Source organism: Dendropsophus ebraccatus, chromosome 15 (genome assembly GCF_027789765.1).
Source record: "Dendropsophus ebraccatus isolate aDenEbr1 chromosome 15, aDenEbr1.pat, whole genome shotgun sequence".
In the NCBI taxonomy this organism is placed as follows: Eukaryota; Metazoa; Chordata; class Amphibia; order Anura; family Hylidae; genus Dendropsophus; species Dendropsophus ebraccatus.
The window spans coordinates 71,846,334-71,860,600 of record NC_091468.1 but is presented as its reverse complement, the minus strand read 5'-3'; the positions used below and the strand labels follow the sequence as shown (position 1 = coordinate 71,860,600).

The 14,267-nt window shown below is 51.9% G+C and overlaps 1 protein-coding gene and 3 non-coding genes across 4 annotated transcripts in view; 2 read left to right on the top strand and 2 right to left on the bottom strand.

Moving 5' to 3' along the window:
- UTRN (utrophin) overlaps positions 1 to 9,569 on the bottom strand; it is a 410,412-nt gene extending 400,843 nt beyond the window's left edge. Inside the window, exon 1 of the mRNA XM_069954241.1 lies at positions 9,548 to 9,569. The gene's annotated coding sequence lies outside the window, so the exon portion shown is untranslated. The remainder of the gene's footprint in view (positions 1 to 9,547) is intronic.
- On the top strand, positions 8,892 to 8,974 carry TRNAL-UAA (transfer RNA leucine (anticodon UAA)). The gene has a single exon. It is a non-coding gene; the product is annotated as a tRNA-Leu (tRNA).
- Positions 9,263 to 9,345, bottom strand: TRNAL-UAA (transfer RNA leucine (anticodon UAA)). The gene has a single exon. It is a non-coding gene; the product is annotated as a tRNA-Leu (tRNA).
- Positions 9,570 to 12,763: 3,194 nt separating the features above from the next.
- Positions 12,764 to 12,846, top strand: TRNAL-UAA (transfer RNA leucine (anticodon UAA)). Its single transcript has one exon. It is a non-coding gene; the product is annotated as a tRNA-Leu (tRNA).
- The last annotated feature ends 1,421 nt before the right edge of the window (positions 12,847 to 14,267 follow it).

Here is a 14,267-nt window from a genome sequence, read left to right as displayed (position 1 = left end):
GGTAAAACTGACTTGTTATATATGTTCCTCAAGTCGTTACGATTACTATGATATGTAACATGTATAACTTATATTGTATCGGATGGCCTGTAAAAAATTCAAACCATTGTTAACAAATATACGTTCCTTAAAATCGCTCCATTCCCAGGCTTATAGCGCTTTTATCCTTTGGTCTATGGGGCTGTGTGAGGTGTCATTTTTTGCGCCATGATGTGATCTTTCTATCGGTACCTTGATTGCGCATATACGACTTTTTGATCGTTTTTTATTACATTTTTTCTGGATTTGATGCGACCAAAAATGCGCAATTTTGCACTTTGGAATTTTTTTGCGCTGACGCCGTTTACCGTACGAGATCAGGAATGTGATTAATTAATAGTTTGGGCGATTACGCGCGCGGCGATACTAAATATGTTTATTTATTTATTTATTAATTTATATTTATAAAATGGGAAAAGGGGGGTGATTTGGACTTTTATTAGGGGAGGGGATTTTTTATTAATAAAAACACTTTTTTACTTTTATTTTTACTTTAACTAGAAGCCCCCCTGGGGGACTCCTATATCCACAGCACTGATCCCCCTGGGGGACTTGTATATAGACAGCACTGATCCCCCTGGGGGGCTTGTATATACACAGCACTGATCACCCTGGGGGACTTGTATATACACAGCACTGATCACCCTGGGGGACTTGTATATAGACAGCACTGATCTCTCATAGAGATCAATGCTGTGTATATACACAGCAAAGATCGATTAGATCGGTCATAGATTACTATGGCCTGCTGCAGGCCATAGCAATCTATTGCCGATCCGGGATCAGGGTCATTACCACGGCACGGGCAGAAGAACGGATCTCCCCCCCGCGATCGCATCGCGGGGGGGAGATCCGTCCCACTAGACACCAGGGACGTGCGGCGCAGTGCCTCTAAGTGCAGCTGTCAGGTTTGACAGCTGCACTTAGAGGTTTAATTAGCCGGCGCGGCAACGGGACCCGCGACGGCTAATAGAGGCACTGCCCGGCTGCACATGTAAGCCGGGATCAGCGCCGTTCAGAGCGGGGTCCCGGCGGGACCCCGCTCTGAACACCCCGAGCGGCACCATGACGTATCAGATACGTCATGGGTCACTAAGGGGTTAAAGAGCATGTACCTGGTGGTACATCCTCTTTAAGGGTTTAAATGTGCATTATACATATGGCTACAAGGAGAGACCCCTGTCCATCATGCAGGTTGTAGATCAGCTGAGGGCAATAACTAAAGATAATTCTATTCTCAGCTCTGCAGCTACCAGGAGACAATGCTCTGTGTTATGTATAATGTCACTGTGTGGTAACAGAGGTTATGGCACTGTGTGACGAGAGAGCTGACCATACAATGCAAGCACCCCCAGGATTCTCTACTAGTAATTGTGAACACACAGCAGCTATATACATGCACAGTGAAGACTTGTTCTGCTTCACGCACGCTCAGGAATGGCCGTCAATTAGTACCAAGCCGTGTCTGTGAGCGGCAGAGGACGGGGACTTCCTGTGTTTGGTCTCTTTTCTTAAACAAAGAAAAGACCAAATCTCAGCACAGAGGGAGCATGGAGCGCAGTGTGACAGGAAGGGAGACACCTAGTGGCCAGATGTATAACAATGATTTAAACATAGAACACTTAAAGGAGAAGTCCGGCCAAAACTATTTTTTAATATGTTATTACTTACGGAAAGTTAGACAAATTTCTAATGTACATTAATTATGGGAAATATATGGCTATTTCCCTTAATTTAGTAGATCAGGGAGACTTCAGATTCTCTAACAAGAGATGACGTCACGAACCGGGGGTGTAATTACAATGGATCGCCTGCAGGGGCGCACTATATATAGAAGTCAATGAGTACCACTGACTTCTATATATAGTGCGCCCCTGCTGGACACTCCATTGAAATTACAATGGATGTGTATGTAATGTAATACAGTATACAGTGTTTTTGATTTAATACATTTATGGAATACTTTGGGGAGCAAGTGTCCATAAATGTAATCAATCAGTACATAACAGTAAGCACGCCGCTGAATCCCCGCCGGCGCCGCTCTCCGATCCCACATGCCGGCCGGGGATTAAGCGATCACATAGAGTAAAGTTTGGCCGGAGGAGGAGGGGGGAGCGGAGGGGGATGAGAGCTGCAGTGATGAGCGGCTCCCCCTGCGCCCATCAGCAGCAGCATCAGCGGCGGCGGCAGCGGCGATAGAACCCAGCTACTACTCTCTCTGATGAGAGTAGTAGTTGAGCGTAGTCCAGAGCGGCGGGCGTTCGGTGGCGGCGGCGGCGGCGTGCTTACTGTTATGTACTGATTGATTACATTTATGGAATACTTTGGGGAGCAAGGACACTTGCTCCCCAAAGTATTCCATAAATGTATTAAATCAAAAACACTGTATACTGTATTACATGTACATACACATCCATTGTAATTTCAATAGAGTGTCCAGCAGGGGCGCACTATATATAGAAGTCAATGGTACTAATTGACTTCTATATATAGTGCGCCCCTGCAGGCGATCCATTGTAATTACACCCCGGTTCGTGACGTCATCTCTTTTAGAGAATCTGAAGTCTCCCTGATCTACTAAATTAAGGGAAATAGCCATATATGTGCATTTCCCATAATTAACCCCTTAAGGACCGGGCCTAAAATAGCCTTAAGGACCGGAGCAAATTTTATGAATATGACCTGTGTCACTTTATTCATTAATAACTTCGGGATGCTTTTACCTATCCGGCTGATTCTGAGATTGTTTTCTCGTGACATATTGTACTTCACATTTCTTGTAAATTGGAGTCGATACTTATAACGAATCTTTATGAAAAAAACCAAAATAACGTGAAAAATTGTAAAAAAAATGCATTTTTCCAACTTTAAACCTTTTCTGCTTATACAGAAAATGGTTATGCCACAAAAATTATATATTAAATGGCATTAGCAACATGTCTACTTTATGTTGGCGGCATTTATTAAACTATATTTCATTTTTTTTAGACAATAGAAAGCTTAAAACATTAGCAGCAATTTTCCAAATTTTCTGTAAAATTTCAAAATCAGATATTTTTAGGGACCTGTTCAGGTTTAAAGTGTATTTGAGGGGCCTGTATGTTAGAAAGCCCCACAAAGCACCCCATTTCAGAAACTGCACCCCCTAAACTCTCCAAAAGCACATCCAGAAAGTGTTTTAACCCTTTAGGGGAGTCACAGAAATAGAAGCTAAGTGTGTAAGAAATTTGAAAATTTTAATTTTCTGTGCAGAGATTTTATTGTAATCCAATATTTTTCATAATTATAAACTTATTACCAGAGAAATGCACCCCAATAATTATTGCCCCGTTTCTGCAGTTTATAGAAATACCCCATATGTGGCCCTATTGCGCTATTTGACGCAACCACAAGCCTCAGATATAAGGGAGCGCCTAGTGAATTTCAATGGCTCCGTTATATTTGGTCATTTCTGACTGTACCACTTCAGGTTGGCAGAGGCTCTGGGGTGCCAAAACCTAAAAAACACCCCTAAAGGGACACTATTTAGAAAACTACACCCCTCAAGGAATGTAACAAGGGGTGCGGTGAGCATCTGGACCCCACAGGTGCTTCACAAATTTTCCCAACAATATGGCGTGAAAAAAGACAAAAGTATTTTTTACACTAAAACGTTGTTCTAGCCTTCAATTTTTCATTTTCACAAAGGGATAAAAGGAAAAAAAAAACACAAAACATGTAGCGCAGTTTCTCCCGAGTACGGAAATACCCCACATGTGGACATAAAGTGCCAAGCGGGCGCAGGACGAGCCTCCAAAGGGAAGGAGCGCCAACTGGCTTTTGGAAGCTGGATTTCACTGGAATGGATTTCAAGGGCCACGTCGCATTTACAGAGCCCTCGTGCTGCCAAAACACTGGAAACCCCCCACAAGTGACCCCATTCTGGAAACTACACCCCTCAAGGAATCTAACAAGGGGTGCAGTGAGCATATGGACCCCACTGGTGACGGGCACAAATGTGGAACAATGTGACGTGAAAGTGAAAAATTTCATTTTTTCACTTTCACGTCACAAATGTGCCCGTCATCAAGGGGTCCATATCCTCACTGCACCCCTTGTTAGATTCCCTGAGGGGTGCAGTTTCCAGAATCGGGTCACTTGTGTTAGGTTTCCACTGTCCTGGCAGCACAAGGGCTCTGTAAATGCGACATGGCATTCATCATCCATTCTAGCCAAATCCAACCTCCAAAATCCAAATGGCGCTCCTTCCCTTGAGAGGCTTGCCCTGCACCCACACGGCGCTTTATGTCCACATGTGGGGTATTTACGGACTCGGGGGAAATTGCTCTAAACATTTTGTGTGTTTTTTTCTCTTTTAACCCCTTGTGAAAATGATAAATTCAAGGCTAAACCAACATTATAGTGTAAAAAATGTAATATTTCATTTTCACGCCACATTGTTCCACATTTGTGCCCGTCACCAGTGGGGTCCATATGCTCACTACACCCCTTGTTACATTCCTTGAGGGGTGTAGTTTCCATAATGGGGTCACTTGTGGGGGGTTTCAACTGTCTTGGCAACACAGGGGCCTTTTAAATGCAACATGGCCCCTCGAAATTCATTCCAGCCAAATCCAGCCTCAAAAAAACCAAATGGCGCTCCTTCCCTTTGGAGGCTTACCCTGCACCCGAATGGCGCTTTATGTCCACATGTGGGGTATTTCCGTACTCAGGGGAAATTGCTCTACAAATTTTGTGTTTTTTTTATTTTTTAGCCCCTTGTGAAAATGAAAAAATCAAGACAAGATTAATGATTTAGAGTAAAAATTTAAAACAAATTACACCAAATGTTAGTCTAGCCTTGATTTTTTTCCATTTCCACAAGGGGTTAAAAAAGAAAATAAACGCAAAGTGTGTAGGGTAATTTCCCCTGAGTACGAAAATATCCCACGTGTGGACATAATGTGCCATATGGGCACAGGGCAAGCCACCAAAGGAACAGAGCGCCATTTAGAGGCTGGAATGGAGGATGGAGGCCATGTCGCAATTACAAAGCTCCTGTGCTGCCAGGACAGTAGAAACCCCCCACAAGTGACCCCATTCTGGAAACTACACCCCATAAGGAATCTAACAAGGGGTGCAGTGAGCATATGGACCCCACTGGTGACAGGCACTTACGTAGAACATGTGCCGTGAAAATAAAAAATACAATTTTTTTCATTTTCACGTCCCAAATGTGGCCGTCACCAGGGGGCCATATCCCCGCTGCCCCCCTTGTTAGATTCCTTATGGGGTGTAGTTTCCAGAATGGGGTCACTTGTCGGGGGTTTCTACTGTCCTGGCCGCACAGAGGCTTTGTAATTGCATCATGGCATCCTCTAATGGGAATGGCGGCCATACCTACTTAGCTGGGGAAAGGGACAATTCTAATTTATTTGGGGGTATTAGGCCAATTATTAGTTTATAAGGTTGAAAATGACAGGTGTCCATCAAATTCAACCTGTGTTGATCCAGATGAAGGCAAAAAACCCTCGTGAGGCAGACGACAGTAGCCTCATCACAGGGGAAAAATTCCTTCCCGACTCCATATTGGCGATCAGAATAATCCCTGGATCAACGTGACCCCTGAAATAGGAATAAGGAACGGAATTTAGATAATGTAGAACCCCAGTGACGTGTGGTGCGCCTTGGAGCGATCCAGTATGCAGAGGACGGGGGGATCAGGACAGGTGTCACACTGGTAAATGGTGTCCTTCCTGATCCCCCTGTTACCCCACACTCTGCACTTCTTCTGGCGTCTCCTGTTCTCCAGTGTGGGGGACGTCACCTGGAAAATGTTGCCCTGGTGCGATACGGGGTCCTTCATATCCAGAAGCGCTGGGTCCGCTCCATGGCTGCTAAATATTAGGGCGCTATTACTACTTCTGATATTTTCGGATCGTGCCGCAAGCTACAGGGCAGCGAGGGACCGGAAGAGGGGGTGCTGGTATAAAAGTTATCCCCGTACAGGTGGTGGTAACCTTTATCCAGCAGTGGGAAGATCAGTTCCCAAACAATCTCCCCACTAACTCCGAGGATGGGGGGGGAGGGGGCATCTGGGGGCCGGATTCGGGTGTCCCTTCCTTCATACACTCTAAGGGTACGTGCACACTGCGGAATGGCGAAGGATAACCCTTTGTGCATTCCGCAGCTGGCACCCACCGGCAGACTGATGCGGGCGCGCGTCTCCGTCCGTGTCATAGACTCCATTCTATGCACGGGCGGATTCCGCTCTCTGTCAAATGTGTTCATTCTTTGGACGGACGATGGAATCCGCCCGTGCATAGATTGGAGTCTATGACACGGGTGGAGACACGCGCCCGCATTAGTCCGCCGGTGGGTGCCAGCTGCGGAATGCACAAAGGGTTATCCTTCGCCATTCCGCAGTGTGCACCTACCCTAAATCTGTAAGTGTACCCAGAGGTAGGCTCACAGAGTTTGTAGAATTTCACGCCATACCGTCATCTCTTATTGGGACGGTACTGGCGGAAAAGATGTGTCTGGGGGGGCAGCGTACGCTATGCTACCCCCAGACACGTCACTGGATGATGAGGATGAGGATGAATGGAGGAACGAAGGACCCCCCCCCCCCCATTCATCCTCACTGGCTGCTTCGGTGTCGGAGGCAATAATAGCGTATGCGTCCGACACTGAAAACACCCTGGGGGCCATCTTTATACTGGGATTGGTATATGTGGTATGTAGTGGTGTAGTGTCAAACTTTATTCCGTGTAGTGTAATGGTGTTTTTTACATGTTTTTTTAACATTAAGTATAAAAAAAAAAAACTACGCCAAGAAAGGAGTTGCTGATAAATGCCACACTTATGTGCGGCACTTATAAGCAGACCGTGGCTGTAGGATATAGGAAAAAAACACCCTACGCCAAAAAGGAGGAGTTGCTGATCAGCGGCGCACTTACATGCGATGCTGATCAACACTCAGCGGCGATAGGGTGCGGAAAATAGAAAGAAAAAAAATTTGGAAAAAAAAAATCTTTTTTCAACCCTATAGCTACTGATATGTGTATTATATACACTTATCAGCCGCTAGGGGGCAGTAGAACGCCAATTCTGGAAAAAGCCGAAGTTTGACGACGCTGGAGCCGATGATTACCGATGGGGACCGCCGGAAAAAGACGAAGACGCCGACGAAGACGAGGACACGTTGGGAACCTGGAAGACGCGTTCGGAACCCGGAAGACGCGATCGGGACGCTGGATCCGGTGAGTATGGGTCAATACCTGCTCTGGACACCTCAGCTACCTAGCTGAGGTGTCCACAGCAGGTATTTAACCCTTTCATGGGGTACTTATATCGCCGTGATCGGCCGGCCGCTCCTGGCCGGCCGATCCCGGCGATCGGGACGTAGCACCGTGGCCACCGTTACTTTTAACAGTAATGGCGGTCGGTGTCGTCCTCGGACAGCACCGACCGCCATTGCTTTCCGGGCCATCGGGTCACCGATGACCCGGAAAGCTGCAGATCGCCGCCATATGCTGATCTGAATTGATCAGCCAATAGCGGCAATCGTCAGCACGGGAGGGGTTAATCACCCCCCGTGCCGACAAGCAGGGATGGCCTGCTATACATTATAGCAGGCGATCGGGGAAACCGCGGGCGTAAATGTACGCCCGTTTGCGTTAAGGCACGGGTCATTACAAAGAAATTTGTCATTAGAAATTTGTCTAACTTTCCGTAAGAAATAACATATTAAAAAATAGTTTTGGCCGGAGTTGTCCTTTAAAAAGAAGTTATAAAAAAATAAAGAGTATATTGCAAAACTACTTGCGATAAAAAAATATAAAATCTATTTTGTGACACTACACAGAACTGATACAGTATAATATGCTGAAACTGTAGTACCCCTTTAAAGCTGAATGGTGGCGCTGTGGTACAGATGGTCAGGTGCTACAGATTCCTTCTTGCTGTACATGCTGGGCCATAGGGTAACCGAAGGTGCTGGGCCATAGGGTAACGGAGGGTGCTGGGCCATTGGGGTAACGGAGGGTGCTGGGCCATAGGGTAACGGAGGGTGCTGGGCCATGGGGGTAACGGAGGGTGCTGGGCTATGGGGGTAACGGAGGGTGCTGGGCCATGGGGGTAACGGAGGGTGCTGGGCCATGGGGGTAACGGAGGGTGCTGGGCCATGGGGGTAACGGAGGGTGCTGGGCCATGGGGGTAACGGAGGGTGCTGGGCCATGGGGGTAAGGGAGGGTGCTGGGACATGGGGTAAGGGAGGGTGCTGGGCCATGGGGGTAAGGGAGGGTGCTGGGCCATGGAGGTAAGGGAGGGTGCTGGGCCATGGGGGTAAGGGAGGGTGCTGGGCCATGGGGTAAGGGAGGGTGCTGGGCCATGGGGGTAAGGGAGGGTGCTGGGCCATGAGGGTAACGGAGGGTGCTGGGCCATGGGGGTAACGGAGGGTGCTGGGCCATGGGGGTAACGGAGGGTGCTGGGCCATGGGGGTAACGGAGGGTGCTGGGCCATGGGGGTAACGGAGGGTGCTGGGCCATGGGGTAAGGGAGGGTGCTGGGCCATGGGGGTAACGGAGGGTGCTGGGCCATGAGGGTAACGGAGGGTGCTGGGCCATGGGGTAAGGGAGGGTGCTGAGCCATGGGGGTAACGGAGGGTGCTGGGCCATGGGGGTAAGGGAGGGTGCTGGGCCATGGGGTAAGGGAGGGTGCTCGGCCATGGGGGTAACGGAGGGTGCCATGGGCCCCCCACCCTCTCCTGTACTACTCCTTCCTCCTCCTGTTCTGCCCCTCCCCCCTTGCTGTGCTGCCCCTAGAGTCGGCTTCAGGTGAGTCACATGACCGCACACATCACCTGACACCTTCACCAGGATGGCCGAGTGGTTAAGGCGTTGGACTTAAGATCCAATGGACATGTGTCCGCGTGGGTTCGAACCCCACTCCTGGTAAGAGTTTTACAATTCTAATGTGAAGTCATAAAACAAGTTAAAATCAATATTAAAACTTAAATCATGAAAAAACAAACAAAAAAAATATCTCTAACAATTCTCTCTCTCCTTCGTGTCTTCTTATTGCTGTAGCTGACATCAGCCGGGAGCACACAGCACTACACAGCTCTCCATGCTCCTTCCCAAGTCTCCGCTCCCATCACTCACACCTGAGCCGCTCTCCTCACTGTTGGCGCCATTGTCAGGGAATATTCATCAAATTGTAATATATAAAACAAAAATGTCTTCTACCAGGAGTGGGGTTCGAACCCACGCGGACATATGTCCATTGGATCTTAAGTCCAACGCCTTAACCACTCGGCCATCCTGGTGATGACGGGGAGGGGGCGCTCACATCCACTTACACGCAGTGACGTGACGCCCTGATGACGCTTCAGCGGCGGATTAGACCGTAGAATGTCGCGGGAAAGTTTATATAACACAAGAACCTTCCCGGCCGGGTGGGAGAAACACGCAGGGCGCATACACGGCGGAGCCCGGGCGTCCTTAGGGCTGCCGTTACCTCACACATACCGGGCGCCTCTTCCGTCATGGCTGCTGTTACCTCACATATACACCCGCCGCGGCCGCTCCACAGGTCGCTGAATACGCTCGCTCTATATAGAAGTCCCGGCGGGTGTTGTTGCTTATAGAGTCGCACGGCACGCCGGGAGATCGGTGCTGCGGCGGGGGAGACGTGGGTAACTGCTCCCGTATAGCGGCGGCTCAGGATGTGACTGTGGTCTCTGCACCGGGGGGGAGGGGGGTATATACAGAGCGCACTGACTGGACACTGCCCCCCCACAGCCGGGATACTGCCCCCAACCCCCCCCCACACACACACACACACAGCCGGGATACTGCCCCCCCCCCCCACAGCCGGGATACTGCCCCCCCCCCCACAGCCGGGATACTGCCCCCCCCCCCCCACAGCCGGGATACTGCCCCCCCCCCCCCACAGCCGGGATACTGCCCCCCCACACACACACACAGCCGGAATACTGCCCCCCCCCCCCCCACAGCCGGGATACTGCCCCCCCCCCCCCCACAGCCGGGATACTGCCCCCCACACACACACACACACAGCCGGGATACTGCCCCCACACACAGCCGGGATACTGCCCCCCCCCCCCACACACACACACAGCCGGGATACTGCCCCCCCCCACAGCCGGGATACTGCCCCCCCCACACACACACACACAGCCGGGATACTGCCCCCCCCCACACACACACACAGCCGGGATACTGCCCCCCCCCCCCACACACACACAGCCGGGATACTGCCCCCCCCCACAGCCGGGATACTGCCCCCCCCCCACACACACAGCCGGAATACTGCCCCCCCCACAGCCGGGATACTGCCCCCCCCCCACACACACACACACAGCCGGGATACTGCCCCCCCCCCACAGCCGGAATACTGCCCCCCCACACACACACAGCCGGGATACTGCCCCCCCCCCACAGCCGGGATACTGCCCCCCCACACACACACAGCCGGAATACTGCCCCCCCCCCACAGCCGGGATACTGCCCCCCCCCCCACACACACACACAGCCGGGATACTGCCCCCACACACAGCCGGGATACTGCCCCCCCCCCACACACACACACAGCCGGGATACTGCCCCCCCCCACAGCCGGGATACTGCCCCCCCCCCACACACACACACAGCCGGGATACTGCCCCCACACACAGCCGGGATACTGCCCCCCCCCCCCACACACACACAGCCGGGATACTGCCCCCCCCCCACAGCCGGAATACTGCCCCCCCCCCCCACAGCCGGGATACTGCCCCCCCCCCCCACACACAGCCGGGATACTGCCCCCCCCCACAGCCGGGATACTGCCCCCCCCACACACACACAGCCGGGATACTGCCCCCCCCACAGCCGGGATACTGCCCCCCCCACACACACACAGCCGGAATACTGCCCCCCCCCCCAACAGCCGGGATACTGCCCCCCCACACACACACAGCCGGAATACTGCCCCCCCCCACAGCCGGGATACTGCCCCCCCCCACAGCCGAATACTGCCCCCCCCACAGCCGGGATACTGCCCCCCCCCACAGCCGGGATACTGCCCCCCCCCCACACACACACAGCCGGGATACTGCCCCCCCCCCACAGCCGGGATACTGCCCCCCCACACACACACACAGCCGGGATACTGCCCCCCCCCACAGCCGGGATACTGCCCCCCCCCCACAGCCGGGATACTGCCCCCCCCCACACACACACAGCCGGGATACTGCCCCCCCCCCACAGCCGGGATACTGCCCCCCCCACACACACACAGCCGGAATACTGCCCCCCCCCCCCCCAACAGCCGGGATACTGCCCCCCCCACACACACACAGCCGGAATACTGCCCCCCCCCCCCACAGCCGGGATACTGCCCCCCCCCCAACAGCCGGGATACTGCACCCCCCCCCACAGCCGGAATACTGCCCCCCCACACAGCCGGGATACTGCTGTCCCCCCACAGCCGGGATACTGCCCCCCCACAGCCGGAATACTGCCCCCCCCCCACAGCCGGGATACCGCCCCCCCCCCCCCATAGCCGGGATACTGCTGCCCCCCCCCCCACAGCCGGGATACTGCCCCCCCCCACAGCCGGAATACTGCCCCCCCCCCACCGCCGGGATACTGCCCCCCCCCCACAGCCGGGATACTGCCCCCCCCACAGCCGGGATACTGCCCCCCCCCACAGCCGGGATACTGCCCCCCCCCACACACAGCCGGGATACTGCCCCCCCCCACAGCCAGAATACTGCCCCCCCCCCCACAGCCGGGATACTGCCCCCCCCCACAGCCGGGATACTGCCCCCCCCAACAGCCGGGATACTGCCCCCCCCACACACAGCCGGGATACTGCCCCCCCCCCACACACAGCCGGGATACTGCCCCCACACACACACAGCCGGGATACTGCCCCCCCACATCCAGGATACTGCCCCCCCCCCCCACACAGCCGGGATACTGCCCCCCCCCACACACAGCCGGGATACTGACCCCCCCACACACACAGCCAGGATACTGACCCCCCACAGCCTGGATAATGCCCCCACCACTAATCACCCCACAGCCTGGATAATGCCCCCACCACTAATCACCCCACAGCCTGGATAATGCCCCCACCACTGGGTGGCCAGGTGACCCTTAGAAGAGAGCGGTGGTCTGCAGCTGCCCTCCGCTCCTGTCACCTCCGCTATGGTGATTTGGATTTTAGAAAATATTGAAAGACAACGATCAGCCGACATCATTACCTTACACCTGATCTCTTACACCAACATTGTGAAAGGTTTCCGGCTCCTAGTGATAGGTCAGGAGGTCTGACCTGTGGGGGTCTAGCTGTAGGGACCCCACTGACCTGAGCACTGGAGAGTTTCTAATAGAAGGAAATTACACATTTCTGGCACCAATTGATTTGATTTTTGGTGAACAACCCCTTTAAGGTCCCCATAGTCTGCCCTCCGCACTCTACCAGGTAACCGTACTGCACCCCTCCCCCCCCCCCCCCCCCCCCCCCCCCCCATCCTGTGCTTTACACTTCTATACTGAAAGGTTCCACATCCCCACGCTGTGAAGCTCTTACTGACTGCAGCCTGGAGAGGCAGTAGGCTGTGGCGCAGTACTGCAGCGAGGCTCTCCCCATGTGCACAGGCCCCACCCCCTCCTGTGCTGACAATACATTGTTTTAGGTGAGTCACATGACTTGGATCTATTGTAGGTATCTTCACCAGGATGGCCGAGTGGTTAAGGCGTTGGACTTAAGATCCAATGGACATATGTCCGCGTGGGTTCGAACCCCACTCCTGGTAAGAGTTTTACAAATCTAATACAAAGAGGTTAAAATAAAATTACAACTTGATTATTTAAAAAAAAAACCTTAAACAATTCCTGTATCCTGTAGTGGTGACATCTATCAGCCGGGGGTCCCGGGGCCGTGAGACAGCGCTTTGGAGCCACACATTGGGGTAAGTTGAGCTTGTTTATTATGCTCCCCCCTGCCTCCTTGGAGATTTTAAATATTGCTGGACTTCTCCTTTAACCCCCTTGGCTCATTTTTGTTTTGGCACTTTTGTTTTTTTCCTCCTCGTATTTAGAAAGCCACAGCCCTTCCTTTTTTTTAACCTACAGAACCACATGAGCCACTAGTTGTACTTTACAATGACACTTAATTTTTCCATAAAATACGCTGCAAAACTAAAAAGAAAATTACTTGCGCTGTGAAATTGAATATAAAAGGCAATTTCTTAAATTGGGGACTGGGGGTGGGGTTTTCCTCGCTCATCATTTTTATTACATTTTTTCTGGATTTGATGTGACTAAACAAATCAGCAATCTTGCATTTTAGCAGGTTTTTGCGCTTACGCCATTTACCGGGCAAGATCAGGAATCAGATACATTAACAGTTCGTGTGATTATGCATGCGGTGATACAAATTATGTTTATTTAGTTATTTTATTTGTAAAGGGGGGGATGATTTTAATGTTTATTGGGGAGGGTATTTTTTTTTTTATTAATGAAAAAACTATATATATATATATATATATAGAGAGAGAGAGAGAGATATATATATTTTTTTTTTACACAGTGATTAGAAGTCCCCCTGACTTCTAATACAGCTACACTGATCTATCATATAGATCAGTGTAGCATACATAATACAACACTGATCCATTAGATCAGTGCTCTGTTACACTGGTCTGCTGCAGACCAGATCTGCCAGTGATTGAGCCAGGATCAGCATCATTCCGACGTTAAGGCACGACCGGGGGAACGAGAAATCCCCATCGGAAGCCGTGCGCACGCTCACCAGAGATGAGTCAAACGCCCATGGAGAATGAATGGAGCAGTCATTCTCTATGGACGTCGGACTCATCTCTGATAAGCGCTCGCACAGCTTCCGACAGGAATTTCTCGGCGGTGGGATGGGGTCCGGGACTTCGAGCAAGGGGTAAATATAAGGGCCTTCACCGGGGTGGTCGGACGGGCTTCACCCCAACAGCCGGGGTGACAGGTTCCCCCCCCCCCCCGGGACCCGCTAAAGTCCTCCATCTAATGCCACCCACCCAGTGCAGCGGTCCACCATCTGAAGGGGTCAGGGGCTGCTGCACAACTGCAACTGTCAGTATACCTCCTTGTGCACAAGAAGGTATGCTGGGAGTTGCAGCTGTACCTCAGCATACCTTGTGCACTACTACTCCCAGCATACCTTCTTGTTCACTACAACTCCCAG